This window comes from Malania oleifera, chromosome 7 (genome assembly GCF_029873635.1).
Source record: "Malania oleifera isolate guangnan ecotype guangnan chromosome 7, ASM2987363v1, whole genome shotgun sequence".
NCBI classification, from domain to species: domain Eukaryota; kingdom Viridiplantae; phylum Streptophyta; class Magnoliopsida; order Santalales; family Ximeniaceae; genus Malania; species Malania oleifera.
Window position 1 is genome coordinate 43843969 of NC_080423.1, and position 16187 is coordinate 43860155.

Sequence of the window (16187 nt, forward strand, 5' to 3'; positions counted from 1 at the left end):
AATCCAAAAATGATGATATGCTCCTTGTTCAAATTTATGTGGACGATATCATTTTTGGAGCAACTAATGAAAGAGTTGTGTAATGAGTTTGCCAAATGCATGCAAAGTGAATTTAAAATGAGCATGATGGGTGAACTTAGTTTCTTCTTAGGACTACAAATTAAGCAAGCTAAATGTGAAACTTTCATATGCCAATCTAAATATATCAGGGACTTGCTAAAGAAATTTAATATGGAAGATTGCAAAATTCTTGGTATTCCTATGAACTCTTCCATTAAACTTGATAAAGATGAGTAAGGGATCTATGTTTATGTGAAATTGTATCGTGGCATGATTGGGAGTTTCCTATATCTCACTGCTAGTAGGCTTAATGTATCGTCCCTCAATTTCTTAACATAAAATATCACATAATAAATAAAATGGTCAACCTGAACCCGTGGGTAGCGGGGATACCTGTCAAACACAGCGAAAAACCTAGCAGCAGTAAACATAAAATCTCAAACATCTAATCATAAAACATAATACCAGAGCTTTCTATAACATCAAAATACTGTTATGATATACAACCTCCAAAAGTCAAAATAATACTAGGATTAAATAACAAAAACTCCTAATCCTAGTTCAATGCTTACCCTTCTAGTAGGGAAGCTCCAATCACTCAATAGTGGCTCTAGCCCGCCGGTCTCACTGGATTTCCTAAAAATCATTTAATGTTCGGGGGTGAAACACTTTTCAGCAAGGGAAAATAAACTAAATATAGCTGTGTGGCAACGTAAATATTTAATGCATTTATACGTATATAGTACATTTCATAAATCTATAAACATCATCATATCGTACTGGGTAAACATATATTTTCACATCTGTTAATAAATCATAACATACATAAAATCATCTGTTATAACTGTAGTATTGAAAACAAACCCAGGATGAATAGCTAGCTGGTGTTATGTATTACCCCCCATGACGGGTTGTGTAGCCCGAAGGCGAGACCCGACAATGGCTGGCCGACCACTGCCGAATCAAATATGTCTGTAAGTACGATGAGCCCACCACACCCTAGTCCGGATTGCCAAAGGGACGTCCACACTCTACTGAAAGCCACATCGACTATCCATCTCTCATCCCCTCGTTGGATGGTTAGCACTAATCTGATGTAGATATCTGATCTACACATATAGCTATGATACCGAGCCCCTGAACTGAACTAAACTAACATCCTGGTGGTGATAACATATAATACATGATCATATATATAACATCATTACGGCCTCGTGCCGAAAATATAGTAATTAAGGCCTCGTGCCGAAAACATAAATACATGGCCTTGTGCCAATAACATAAATACGGCCTCGTGCCGATAACATGAATATGGCCTCGTGCCGATAACATGAATACAGCCTCGTGCCAATAACATAAATACATGGCCTCACGCCAATAACATAAATACGGCCTCATGCCGATAACATAAATATCTGGCCTCGCGCCAAAATTGTTTTAGGTATATATATTCTGAAAATACATCATTTATCACATAATCGTCAAAACCATCACAACATAACTCATATTTTCATAATACCTGAAATCATGTTTTGTTCGTATGGTGATAACATATAATACATGATCATATATATAACATCATTACGGCCTCGTGTCGAAAATATAGTAATTAAGGCCTCGTGCCGAAAACATAAATACATGGCCTCGTGCCCATAACATAAATACGGCCTCGTGCCGATAACATAAATACGGCCTCGTGCCGATAACATAAATACATGGCCTCGCGCCAATAACATATATATGGCCTCGTGCCGATAACATAAATATATGGCCTCGCCCCAAAATTGTTTCAGGTATATATATTCTGAAAATACATCATTTATCACATAATCGTCAAAATTATCACAACATAATTCATATTTTCATAATACCTGAAATCATGTTTGTTTCGTAAAATCTTTCACATCATAATACATTTCACATAAAATAATATTCATGCCACACATATGCTATTAAAAGTCATACTTCATATTCTAAAATCGTGATTTTCCGGCACCTCATACATACATATATATTTTAATCATCATAGCAGTACTTTCCCAATCGTACATTCCATTCGTAATACACAATATAACATAAGTTTTTCTGAAAATAAATTTACTCATAATCAATAATAATTTGCATGGAAAATTACTGCTTTAGTTTATTCCCTTACCTGGCTACTGAGAAATTCCTTATGACCCAAAATTTCACGCCCTTGGCACCCGAAATTTAACTCCTGCAATTTACATTTTCCTCAGATTAATTAATCTATTTCTCCAAAATAATACTCATCTAACCTTCCCTAGGCTCCATATACCTCAAATTAATATTTAAACTATTATTTAACATCCCCACTTAATTTTCCAAATTTTACCTGCGGGTCCCAAAATTACACCCGCGGCGCTCACCCGGGCCCTAAATTTCAGAAATCCTACTTCAGTCCCAAATGCTTAATATTTTAGCATTTCTAAATTAATGCTAAATAATTAAAAATAAGCCCCTTAATAACCCCTGCACCCCAAATTTGGAGTTTGGCCCGACACCCCCACGAGAATTCCGTCCCACTAGACTTGTAGAGAATCATCCCTAGATTCTCGTGGTGGTGTCCGTTCTTCAATTGGGCTTATATTTTGTAAGAAATTAAAGAAAAAGGACAAAATGGTTTACCCCAAGGAATACGCCTACGCCACTCTTACCATCGATTCGCTCCAGTAGAAATGACGGTAGCGGCGAATGGAGTCCAGTGGTATCTTTGGATTTTCGATCGGACGAAAATCCGTCACGAAATCGAGGAGAGAGGGAGAGAGAGAGAGAGAGAGAGAGAGAGAGAGAGAGAGAGAGAGAGAGAGAGAGAGTGCTCAGAGGCCGCGCAGGAGCTGGAGGAGAAAAGAAAAGAATGAGAAGAAGAAGAAAAGCTGGGGGGGGGGGTTGCCTTCAAATATTCAAACCTTCCTGAAGGATCTGAATCCTTCAGGAAGGTATATAATAATAACAATAATATATTTAATTAATATTAATAATAATATATTTTATTAAATAAAAATAAAAATAAATTTTAATTATTTTTTATTTCTTTTTTTTATTTCTTTTTTTTTTGTTTAAATTTGATTAATTAATTTTTAATTTTTAATTTTTTAATTAATTATTATTATTATTATTATTTTTTGAAATCATTCCACTAATCTTTTATATCTCTTTTTGGGGTTTTTACACTTGATATTATGTTTAGTGTGTGTATGTGTGCTAGGTTTCAGGTTGCTCCTAAGGAATCCCATCTATAAGTGGTTAAACGAATCCTTAGGTATCTAATTGGAACTATAGGCTTATGGTATCCTAAGCGTACTACTTTTAAGATTGTGAGTTATACTGGTGCTGACTTTACTAGTAGTAAGGTTGATAGAATAAGTACCAGCGGTACTTGTCACTACTTAGGACAATCTCTTGTTTCTTGGTTCTCCAAGAAACAGAACTTAGTTGCCTTATCCATAGCCAAAGCAGAATATATTGTGGCTAGAAGTTGTTTTGCTCAAACTCTTTATATGAAACAACAACTTATGGATTTTGGATTGTACTACGATACAATACCGATTAAATGTGATAGTACTAGTGCAATCAACATCTCTAAAATCCTATCTCACATTCACGAACTAAACACATTGAAATTAGACATCACTTCCTTCCTGATCATGTGTAAAAAGGAGATGTGGCTCTTGAGTTTGTATGCACTAATGAACAATGGGCAGGCATATTTACTAAACCACTTCCCAAAGATAGGTTCATACAAATTAGACGTGAGTTAGGTCTAATGCACAGTAGAGAGGCTTCTTAGATATGTCATAGTTTGCATAAATTTAAGGGGAGCTTTCAAGTAAAAGTTACAAGTCTAACTACAATATATAATTGTTGATATTTCCTATTGGTTTAGACTTAGTAAAAATTGATCATTGCTTGTTGTTTGTAATCCATACTTTTAATATCTAAAGCGTGATAATATTGGACTTTATGTTTTATTGCTTTGATCATAGTGGAACTATTTGAGTAGTTGTGGATAAATTGTTAGGATTTATAAACTCAAACAGGTCAATGTTTATACGGGATTTGTTTTGGAAAGTCTCATTTTCAAAAGGCACTCTGCCAAAATTTTTCCAAAAATTTCCAAACTTAATGTGTATAAAAATGCTTATCACCCATTGCCTAGAATTGTAATTCTTTTGGCCCTTTTTGTTGTTACCAAAAAGGGGAGATGTAAGGGCAAAAATTGGGTTAACTTATTGGATTGAATTGAATTGAACTTGTTATTTAGAATTTTACAGGATGCACATTGTTACGGGGAGTCTTCGAAGGCTATATCCATTTTTTGCATGATGCATTTTTCATCATCAAAAAGGGAGAGAATGTTGACCTTATAGGTCGTACCCGGTTTTGATAATGACAAATACTCAATTATTTCATGATTATCAAGTATTTGTGCAAGTTTAAATGAACATTCCAAACACTTGAAGCAACTAGAAGACCCTGAAGACTTTAATTTGTATTGTAAATTCAATGATTGTAATATGGGTCTGTAATAGTAACCTAGGATATGGTATGTATTTTCTTACCTACACATCATGCATATAGGATATAGGTAAGCTCAATAAGACCATAGCATGACTCTAGGTCCCAACACTCACACACATATCATATAACATATAGGAGTGTTAAATCTATGCTTTAAATTGAACAATTATCAAGAATTTGAGAGAGCTCGGGCGACTGAACCCCTGGAGTTCAAAACTCCTCAAGTGCCCAAACTGTTGAAGAGTCAACAGTTGACTTGGGCTCTCGAGCGACCAAACCTTTTTGTGTATACTATTCATGGGCACCCGAACCCTTCAAAAGGGACATTCCACCAACTCGGGTGACTGATCTATTTAGTTCATATTGAGCCCCAGTTGATTGAACACACGAGTTCAAGTCACCAAATATATGACCGGTCACCTAAAGCTACGTAGCTATGCTACTGACTTTGATTTGGGTCACCGAACTTGAATCTGGGTGACCGAACTACTTTAAATAACTTTTATTACTGAGTCTGGTTGGACGACCGAATCTCGGTTTAGCCACCCGAACCTTGGCGGGTTAAAATTATTTTAACCACGGTAAAATTGGGTTAAGTTGGGTTAATAGTGTTTTAACTATTTGAAACTTTTTAAATAATCCCCAACAAGTCCCAAACGGTTATAATTTTACCCCTACCTATAAATATAGGCTCATTTGCAAAAATTAGAGAATAATTAGCAATTTTCATTAACCAAAATTCCCTCTTTTCAAAATACATTCTTTGACCAAATACTCTCAAATCTTCACTTTCTTGATATATTCTGAGATTGTGAGAACATTTCTAGAGTACTTGTGATTGCTAGGATTGCTAGAAACTCTCATTTGATTGATTGATTGCAATACTTTTCTTGGAGAGTTTTAGCTTAAGTTTATCCCACATATTTTGATTATAAATCTTGTTCTAGGATAAACTAAGTGAGCTTAAGATACTTGCATCATTGTTGCAAGTTTCAAATAGTATGGATTTTGGTTGTGCAAAGATTTCTTTTAAATAAGCAAAACATTTTCAAACTAGTATTGTGCTTATCTCATTGAGGAAAATCCTTTTGAACTAGTTTGATTATCTGATTCATATCTTTGGAATATTGATTTGCTATTGAAGTACTTTGCTTAGATTCCAAGATACTGCTTGTATTGAACACTTTTGAGCATCTTATTGTTAATACCATATTGAGTATCGATAGCACAACTATTTGCATCACTGAACTTACACTATATCCATATCATTGATGTGTATGTGACTGCGCATATTGGGTACATATCTGCTTTACATGAAAGCATAATCACTGTACCAATTTCATTGTTGTGAAATTACTGAGTGTTTTCAGGCATGGCCTGAGGGGGCGGAATCCAGTCCGGTAAGGATTGATTGTAAAGGTTGAGGTCAGCCCTATGCTAATTGACCTGGTTTGTTTAGGTGTCGTTCCACCCGTTTAAGTGAGCAAGTATAGTGGTAATCCTTGTGCTTGTTAGCCCCGCCAAGGCGGGGACGTAGGCAATTTGCTGAACCTCTATAACACTTCTATGTGTCACTCTCCTTTACTGTTTTCTGGTGCATTTGTTGTTAATTAGATTACTCTATTTAATTTCTAGTACACATTATAACTGATTTACATTACTTGCACTAGATTGACCATAGGGTTGTGAATATACTCCTTTTAGGGTACTTACCTAGGGCTTAAATTTTAAAAGTACCAATTCACCCCCCTCTTGGAATCACGGTAAAGCTAACACTTTATGAGTCCTATCCCATTTTGATTATGACAAATCTAAAGTATCTCATTTGTGTATTTAGTGCTTGAATAGATTTCCTATTAAAAGGCACGTAGAGTCGAGGTACAATCAAATCCATGAGGAACAAAAAGATCACTTCACCAAGCGTATGGCTTTGCAAAATAAAGAGCAAGGAGTTGAAAACATTTATATTTTTTTTTGTATTGTAATTTGCATTTAAGTATTCGTCTGAAATAATGCATTCATGCATGATGGGATTGACAGCTCAACCAAGACCATAGATTGACCTTAGGTCCCAAAACCTTTTATGAAAAATCCCCTAACTAAAATTTCATACTCATACATAGAGGGGTGAAATTTTTAAAGTCAAAATCAGGGCAAAAACTTGGTTTTTTACCGACCTCGGTTTATCTACCCTTCACGTTTAAAATTGCTCAGTCGACCGACCATGCCTTAAGGGCAAAATGGTAACTTTGTTCAAGGTCAGCCGACTGACCCAAAAATAAACATAAGTGGACAGTCGACCGACCATAAAAATCTAGGCAAATCTAATGCTTAGTCAACCGGGCTAAATGAACTTAATTTAGCCTTAGTCGATTGACCTTCATGCTTAGCTGACCATTCATAAGGCTCAGTCAACCAAAGTATCATAACTTTGGAAATCACCTGTGGCCAGCCTACTGGCCTCTTTCTCAGTCGACCAAACCATAAGAAAATTCAAAATCTAACCTAACTCAGTAGACCAACGCTTTGCATAGTCGACCGACCCTCTCAGGTTGTCCAATATTTTAAGCATAAAACATGTTTAAATTTCTAATTAAACTTTTCCAAAATTCCCACTGTATCCCTGGCGGTTATAATTTTTGAGAATTCTATAAATACCCAATTACAAAGCTTGATTAGTACTTTTGATTAGTTTGAAAAATTCTCTCAACATATTTTGTGCTATTCTTATTATACTCTCACATACAAGCATTCATTTCACTCTCTTTCTCATACTTGCTTGCAAAATCCATTTTGAAAGAGAGAATTAAACTCATCTCCTTCACTTGCATATTGATTGCAACTTGAAAAGAGGTTGAGTACTCAATCTTGAGAGCATTTCACATTCATTTCAAAGCTTGTACTCTCACTCATACATTCATCTTTGAAATTATTTTTTAGAGAGTAAGCTTGAGTTCTTCCCATATTATTTAATTCATAAATATTTTTGGGAAGACTTTCTATAACTTGTGAATCTTTGCATTCTCATTACAAGATTCAAAGGCTTGTATTGTGTTCTATCGGGAAAATATTTTTGGCAAGCTAAACTCTAATATCTCTCACACTTCTTATTTGAAAAATATTTTGAGATATTATTTGGGTTCTTGAGATCTTTTGATAATACACTCAGTGAACATTATATATCTTGAATCAAATATCATTTTATAATACTTGCACACATTCTCTTACATATATACATTTCTTAGAGAGATTTAATATAAACTCTATTGAGCTTAAACTCTCATTATACAAGAATGTATTGAGCTTCATTTTGTACATCATTTTTTTTTTTTGTAGAAGCATTATACTTGTACACAAAACTTTCATCTTTGTATTCCTGTTGTGTGGTTGGAAGAAAAAGGCACTAACCTATAAGGTGCACCAGTTTGTTAGGAAGCACCGTCCTGTAAGGTGTAAGTTTGGCTTCGCCCGTAAGTAAGCCGAGGAGACTTCGCCTTATAAAAAGTAGTGCAAACGGGGTCGCTCCGCTTGGTTAAGTGAGCATTTAGTGAATCCTCAAGTAGGTTGACTTGAGGTGGGGATGTAGGCATGGTTTCCGAACCTTGATAAAAACTAAGTGTCACTTTTTCCCTATACTCTTTATTTTTCCGTATTTGCCTACTTATCTTTATCTATTGAGATTGCTGCATTTGTTTTAAATACTGATTTGTAAGTGTTTGGGAAATACTGGAACTATTATAACTGTTTACATTATTTTGACATTCATATAACTGTTGGTTTTGTCTTTGGATTAGAAAGACTAGGTTGGGAAATACTGATCTTGATCTTAGTTTGACCTAGAATTTTTAAAATCTCCAATTCATCCCCCTTTTTGGATTACACCAACAATCACTATATATATTGTGAATTACTTGTAATTGGTAGCAATATTTTGATATATATTACTTGTAATTGGTAGCAATATTTTAATGAACTACTTGCCCTTGGGTTCTTTTTCCATCTCTTTGAATTTCTACTTTCCTATAAATGCTCCACTAACCTATCATTTAGCCTTTTGATGGGGTTGACGGTCGTAGTTTCCATCTTTATTATAAGTGGTTTATTTATAATAAATAATAAAAATAAAAAGAAAAAAGAAAAATGTATCGCCTTGTTTGAGTGAATTTTTGTACCCATTCCTTTAATCTCATTATGATTGATTCCTTCACCTCCCCTCCCCACCAAAAAAAGAAAAAATGCAGGATGCTATTAAAACCAAACTCAAAATTTTTTATGCATGAATTGGATAGCTAATAACTTTCTTCTAGCTAGTCCAATTTGAGCAAGTCAGATTTGAGCAAGTCATAAACAGGTGGAGATTAAACGGATTTAGATTTAGATTGACCCGTTTAAACAGATGACTAAAATATAAATCCAAACTCATCCATCTAATAAACGGATCATAAACGGTTACCTGTTAAGCACCTATTTAAAAATATAACTTATTTATTTTAAATTTTTTTCAAAAAAAATTAAAAAAAAAAAAACAACACTCTTATTTTATTTATTAATATCTGAAAAAAAAAACATAAAATTTAGAAAATAATACATCTGTTTTATTTATTTTTAAAATAGGATTTAAATTTTAAAAAAAAAAACAGCAAGCTTCAGCCCTTAAGGGTCACACTGTGACCATATCCTCACCCCCTCCTTGTACTACTGTAGTTGCTAGTCTCTGCCAGGTCAACTCCCGCTGCCCTTCCAAATCTTTGGCCCTGGCCTCTTTCTCAGCATACTGCGCTGGCACTCCATTTCCAAGAGCCCTCTACTCTGATCCCTGAAGACTCAAGTCCTGAGTGACAGTGAGTCCATGACCTGCAGTAGCAGCACAACAGGAAGGAGGAGCGGAGGACGACGGTCGCTGGAGTCTGGTCTGGACGCCGATCTTGTGATTTGCCTGATCATGAGAAGTGTCAAAAGAGAGAATATTTGGTGTTGGCTACCAATTTGGTTACCGATGAATTTGCATTGATTGAATTAAAAATTACAAGATGTCTTCTCCTAATATATATATATACAAAAGCTAAGACAGAAAATCCAGCATATTGAAAACCGAATCAATAGAGGCAGCTATTTACTCCTTATAATCTGCATTTCAGACTCCAAAGAAGCAATATAGGCTCGGCTCCTCTAGCTTTCTTGTAAATCAGGAGCTTGCCTTTCCAAACAAAACAAAGTCAAAACTAAGCTATAGGGAAAAACAACATCTAGCTCTAATCCACAATTCTCTCTCCTGATTTTTCCTCTAGTTTTCTCAATACTCCCCCTCAAGATGGAGAAGCAATAGAATGGATTCCCATTTTGTCCAGTAAATGATGAAACTTCTAGATCCGATTGCCTTGGTTAAAATATCAGCAACTTGCATATTTGTAGAAATGTGAAATAGTTTTAATAAACCTTCTTGAATCCTTTCTCGAACAATGTGGAAGTCAATCTCAATATGCTTCATTCTTTCATGACAAACGGGATTAGATGCAATATAAATAGCACCTTGATTATCGCAAAATAATTCAATAGGTTGGTTGAGAGTTACACTGAGGTCTTGTAACAGGCTTCGAAACCAAACTAATTCCCATGTGGTAGAGGTCATTGAGCGATATTCGGCTTCCGCTGATGATCGAGATATTGTTCGTTGTTTCTTTGATTTCCACAAGACCAAGCATCTCCCAAGAAAATGCAAAAACCAATGATTGATCTCCTTATCTCCAAGCATGCTCCCCAGTCGGCATCACAAAAAGTTGCCAACTGCAGTGGTTTGTTAGCTAGATAAAATAAACCTTGTGATGGAGATCATTTTATGTATCTCACAACTCTAAGAGATGCTTTTCAGTGAGCCACTTTTGGTTGGCTTAGAAATTGACTCAAGACTTGCACGGCGTCAGAAATATCTGGGCATGCGATCATTAAATATAGCAATCGTCCAATTAATCTTCTGTACCCTTTTGGATCAGCAAGTTCATGTCCTTCCTTCTCATTAAGCTTCAAATTTTGTTCCATTGGAAATTGAACGGATTTTGCTCCAATTAACCCACAATCTTGTAAGATTTCTAATGCGTATTTTCTTTGACATATGGAAATCTTTTTTGAACATCAAGCTATCACTATCCCTAGAAAAAAAAAAAATTCAACTTCCCAAGGTCTTTTAATTTGAAGTGTTTTTCAAGATACTCTTTCAAGTGTTGAATTTTGGTCTCGTTATCTCCTTCTATCACCATGTCATCAACATAAACAATCATGATAGTGAAAGAGGTGTTTGTCCTTTTGAAGAATAGTGAGCAGTCAACTTTGGATTGTGTGAACCCAATTTTGGTGATGACCAGAGTTAACTTGTGATTGCCTTGAAGCTTGTTTCAAACCATAGAAGGACTTTTTCAGCTTGCATACACGATTTTCCCCCTCTCTACCATATCCTAATGGTAATGGCATGTAGACTTCCTCTTCCAAATCATCATAGAGGAAAGCATTATAGACGTTGAGATGGAAGAGGGACCAACCATTAGAGGTGGCAGTGGCCAATAGGTAGTAGACGTTAGGCATTTTTGCAATCGGGAAAAAAGTCTCGAAGTAATCCTCCGCTTCCTTCTGTGTATATCCCTTTGCTATGAGGCGTGCCTTGTGTCTTTCAATGGTACCATCTACTTTGTATTTTTTTTTTTAACACTCATTTGCATCTCACAACCTTTTTGCCTCTAGGTAGTGTATAGTGTAGTCAACTCCCAAGAGTTGTTTTCTTCAAGGGTTATTAGTTCATCCTGCATAGCCATTTGCCAATGAGGATGCTGGCTGGTTGTGGCAAAAGAGATAGGCTCGAGTTCTATGGTGATGGCTAAGCTGAAGCTACGGTAAGCCAAGGACATGTTATCATAATTGAGGAAAGAGGAAAAGGAATGAGATTTACCTTCATCCATTTGTTGTACAGTAGAAGACCCATGTGGCACTGCTAGAGAGGCAACAAGTCAACAATGGAAATCTTGGAGATAGCCAGGTTGCCGACTTTGTCTAGTGGATCTTCTTAGCTCAAGGTTAGTGTGTGTCGGTGTAGGTAAGTGTAGCTCGGGTTGGGATAAGTCACTAGGGATGGGAGTGCTTTGCGGGTGGGTAAATTTCAATGGTGGTGTCATAGCTGGTTTGAGTAGGTGCTGCTGGTGTAGACTCTGAATATTTTGAGATGGGGTTAGGTATTATGGGTAGGTCATCAAGTCTTGAGAGAGGTGTTTGTAAGAGTGAGGGTAGCTGATTTGTGTTTAGGAAGGGAAAGGTGTTTTCATAGAAGACTACATCACAACTAATGAAGGTTTCTTAAGTCTTTAAGTCAAAGAGTTTGTAAACTCTAATGCCATTCGAGTATCCTATGAAAAAGCATTTACATGCTCTTGGATCAAACTTGGATCAGTGAGGATTGAGGTTTGATGCATAGCATAGACATCCTAGAGTCTTTAGGTGAGAATATGAAGGAATTTTAGAAAAAATGATTTGATATAGCGATTGGTTTTGGAGGTTTGGAGAATGGATTCGACTTATTAAATACATTGTTGTGACAACACATTCTCCCCAGAATTTGAAGGGTAGATTGAATTGAAATCTAAGAGCTCTTGCTACATTTAGCAAGTGTTGATGTTTTATTTCAACGATGGAGTTTTGTTCCGGGGGGGGGGGAGGGGTATGTGTAACGACCCTAATTTCTTAATATGAAATGTAACATAATAAATGGAAAAGTCGACCCGAACCCATGGGTAACGGGGACACCTGTCAATCACAGTGGAAACCTAAGCAGCAGCAAATATAAAATCTCAACATCCATCCATAAAGCATAATACCAGAGTTATCTACATTCCCAAAATACTGTATCTATTTACATTCTTCCAAAACATTTCAAAATACATCTAGGATCCTCATAATCAAAACAATTCTGAACCTAGTATAAAATCTTACCCTCTTAACGGGGTAATATTACTAGCTCAACAGCGGCCATAACCCGCCAGTCACTCAGGGTCTCTTGAAAAATTAATTAATGTTGAAGGTGAGACACTTCTCGGTAAGGGAAAATAAACTAAATACAGTTGTGTGGCAACATGAACATTTAATGCAATTACACATATACAGTACATTTTGTGTATTTGTAAACATTCATCATAAAGTACTATATTCTCATAAAATTTCATATTTATTAATAAATCATAACATACATAAACATCTGTTATAACTGATAATACTGAAAACATACCCAGGATGAATAGCTAGCTAATGTCATGTATTACCCCCCATGACGGGTTGTGCAGCCCGAAGGCGGGACCCGATAAGGGCTGGCCGACCACTGCCGAATCAAATATATCTGTAAGTACGATGAGCTCACCACACCCTGGTCCGGACTGTCAGGTGGACGTCCACACTCTACTGAAAGTCACATCGACTATCCATCTCCCATCCCCTCGTGGGATGGTTAGCACAAATCTGAACGTAGATATCTGATCTACATATAGTACATGGTAATATAGCATCTTTCATAATTTCATAAGTACGGCCTCGTGCCAAAATCATACATAAATACGGTCTCATACCGATATCATACATAAATATGGCCTCGTGCCGATATCATAAATACGGCCTCATGCCGGTAACATAAATACGGCCTCGTGCCGATAACATAAATAAATGGTCTCGCGCCAGAATCGTTTCAGGTATATATATTCTGAAGGTAAATCATTTATCATATATTCGTCAAAATCATCACAACATAACTCATCTTTTCATAATACCTGAAAACATGTTTTGCTCATAAAATCTTTCATATCATAATACATTTCGCGTAAAATAATGCTCATGCCACACATGTGCTGTTTAAAGTCATACTTTATATTTTAAAATCTTGATTTTCTGACATCTCATACATATATATACATTTTAACATCATAACAGTATTTTCTCATTCATACATTTCATTCGTAATAAACAAGTCTAACATATGCTTTTCTGAAAATAGATTTATTTATAATTAATAATAATTTGCATGGAAAATAACTGCGTTAGTTTATTCTCTTACCTGGCTACTGAGAAAGCCCCTAAAATATCCTGGTCTAACCCCCGTAGGATTTCCTGATAAATACCCTGAAACTGAAAATTCTCAGTAATAAACTTCAGTATTTCTACGTGTACATCATTTCCTATAACTACCACAAGACCAAATTTGGCTTAAAAAGTCTTACCTCAACTTAGAGATGATTTCTAACTTGCTTTCACCAACGATCCGCTCTGGCAGATTTGGAGAGAACTTCCCCACGAGCGTCGTGGTGACTTCAGATTGTCGATCCGGTGTAAAACTGACCCAAAATCAATGAGAGAGAGAGGGGGGCCGAAGGGGAGAGAGAGGGAAGGAAGCTTGCTTAATAATGAAGTTAAAATCTGGATTTTGATATTTATAGAACAGCGGATTTCGTCGACGAGCCACGTCATTCGTCGACGAATCCTTCACGAATTTCATCGACGAAATTCAGTCGGCTCAAACCTCTCTCAGTATTTCTTTGTCAATGAAATTCAGTCTTCGTCAATGAATTTTCTTCTGCCCTCATCGATGAAATTCCTGTCTTCGTCGACGAGTTCTCTAGTGACTTCTTTTTCCTCTTTATTATTTTAAATTCCATTTTATTCGGGTTGTTACATTCTCCCCTCCTTATAAAATTTCGTCCTCGAAATTTACTACTCACATAATTTATCATCCCTTAGGCAAAATGGTCTACTTATTTTATTACTTACCCTCACTTATGGAGGAGAAATACCGTGGTTACAACTCAAATTCTGGAAGATTACATATACTAAAAGAAAAATTCTTCCAAAACTAAATATCTCATACTACCTATAACATTACATGTACCTGTACCATAAACATATCTTATTTACTCACATTTCAAATTACATTTAAACTTCTGGGAATAGTTGCGGATATTTATCTCTGATCTGTTCCTCGAGCTCCCAAGAAGCCTCTTTTATCGCATGATTCCTCTATAGAACTTTTACCAGAGGAATTTTCTTACTACGTAATTCATATTCTCTCCTATCCAAAATCTGCATTGGTATCTCCTCATAGACTAGCGAGTCATTGAGCTCTAACTCACTATAGCTAATAATATGAGAAGGATCTGAGACGTATTTCTTCAACATAGATACGTGGAATATGTCGTGAATTCTAGATAATGAAGGTGGCAAAGCTAGCTTGTAGGCCACCAGTCCTACTTTCTCTAAAATCTCAAATGGACCGATGAACCTAGGGCTAAGTTTACCCTTCCTACCAAATCTCATAACTCCTTTTAATGAAGTTATCTTTAAAAATACGTGATCACCCACATCAAACTCTAAATTCCTGCGACAATTGTCAACATAACTCTTTTGTCGGCTCTGAGCTGCCCTGATTCTTTCCCTGATAAGCCGAACCTTATCGTATGCCTGTTGTACTAGCTCTGGTCCCACAACTCGCCACTCACCCATCTCATCCCAATAAAAAGGAGATCGACATCTCCTACCGTATAGTACCTTAAACGGCTAGAACACATGCACGGAGCATATCTTCTAGTGTCTGTATCGTCCTCTCAGTTTGTCCGTCTGACTGAGAATGGAATGTCGTGCTAAACGATAACTGAGACCCTAGAGCCTCCTATAAGCTCCTCCAAAATCGTGACGTGAATCGCAGGTTTCGATCTGATACAATGGATACAGGCACCCCATGAGAACGAACTATCACCTGAACATAAATCTCTGCCAATCGACTGAGGGAATAGCTAACCTTGATAGGGATAAAATGGGCGGACTTAGTCAACCGATCTACTATCACCCAAATCGTATTCTAACCATGCGATGTCGATGGCAGCCCTGAAACAAAGTCCATGGAAATATGATCTCACTTCCACTCTGGGATAAATAGCAGCTGCAACTAACCCCCTGGCCTCTGGTGCTCATCTTTTACCTACTGGCACGTCAAGCACTAGGCTACATACTCGGCAATCTCCCTCTTCATACCACTCCACTAGTAAAACTCTCGCAGATCCCTGTACATTTTTGTACTACCGGGGTGAACCGTATACAAGGATCTGTGAGCCTCATCTAAAATAGTCTTCCTGATGTCAGCGTCAGCAGGAACACACAGCCTAGAATGGAACCGTAAAGTTCTGTCATCTGAAATTTCGAATTCCTCTCCCTGTCCACTCTGCACCCTGTCCATCACCTCTACTAACTCTGGATCTTCCTTCTAGGCAGCTTTAATTTTTTCCTGCAGAGTAGGCTGTACCACTAAGCTGGCAATACATACTGGGGTATTACTCTCTATCAATTCAATGTCGAGTCTCTCTAGATCCATCATGATCGGGCATTGGATCTCTACAGCTGCCAACGCTGATACCCCAGATTTTCTGCTCAGTGCATCAGCTACCACGTTTGCTTTCCCTGGGTGGTAACTGATCGTACAGTTAAAATCCTTAATCAACTCCAACCACCTTCTCTGTCTTATATTCAATTCCTTCTGGGTGAAGAAATACTTTAAACTCTTGTGGTCGAAGAAA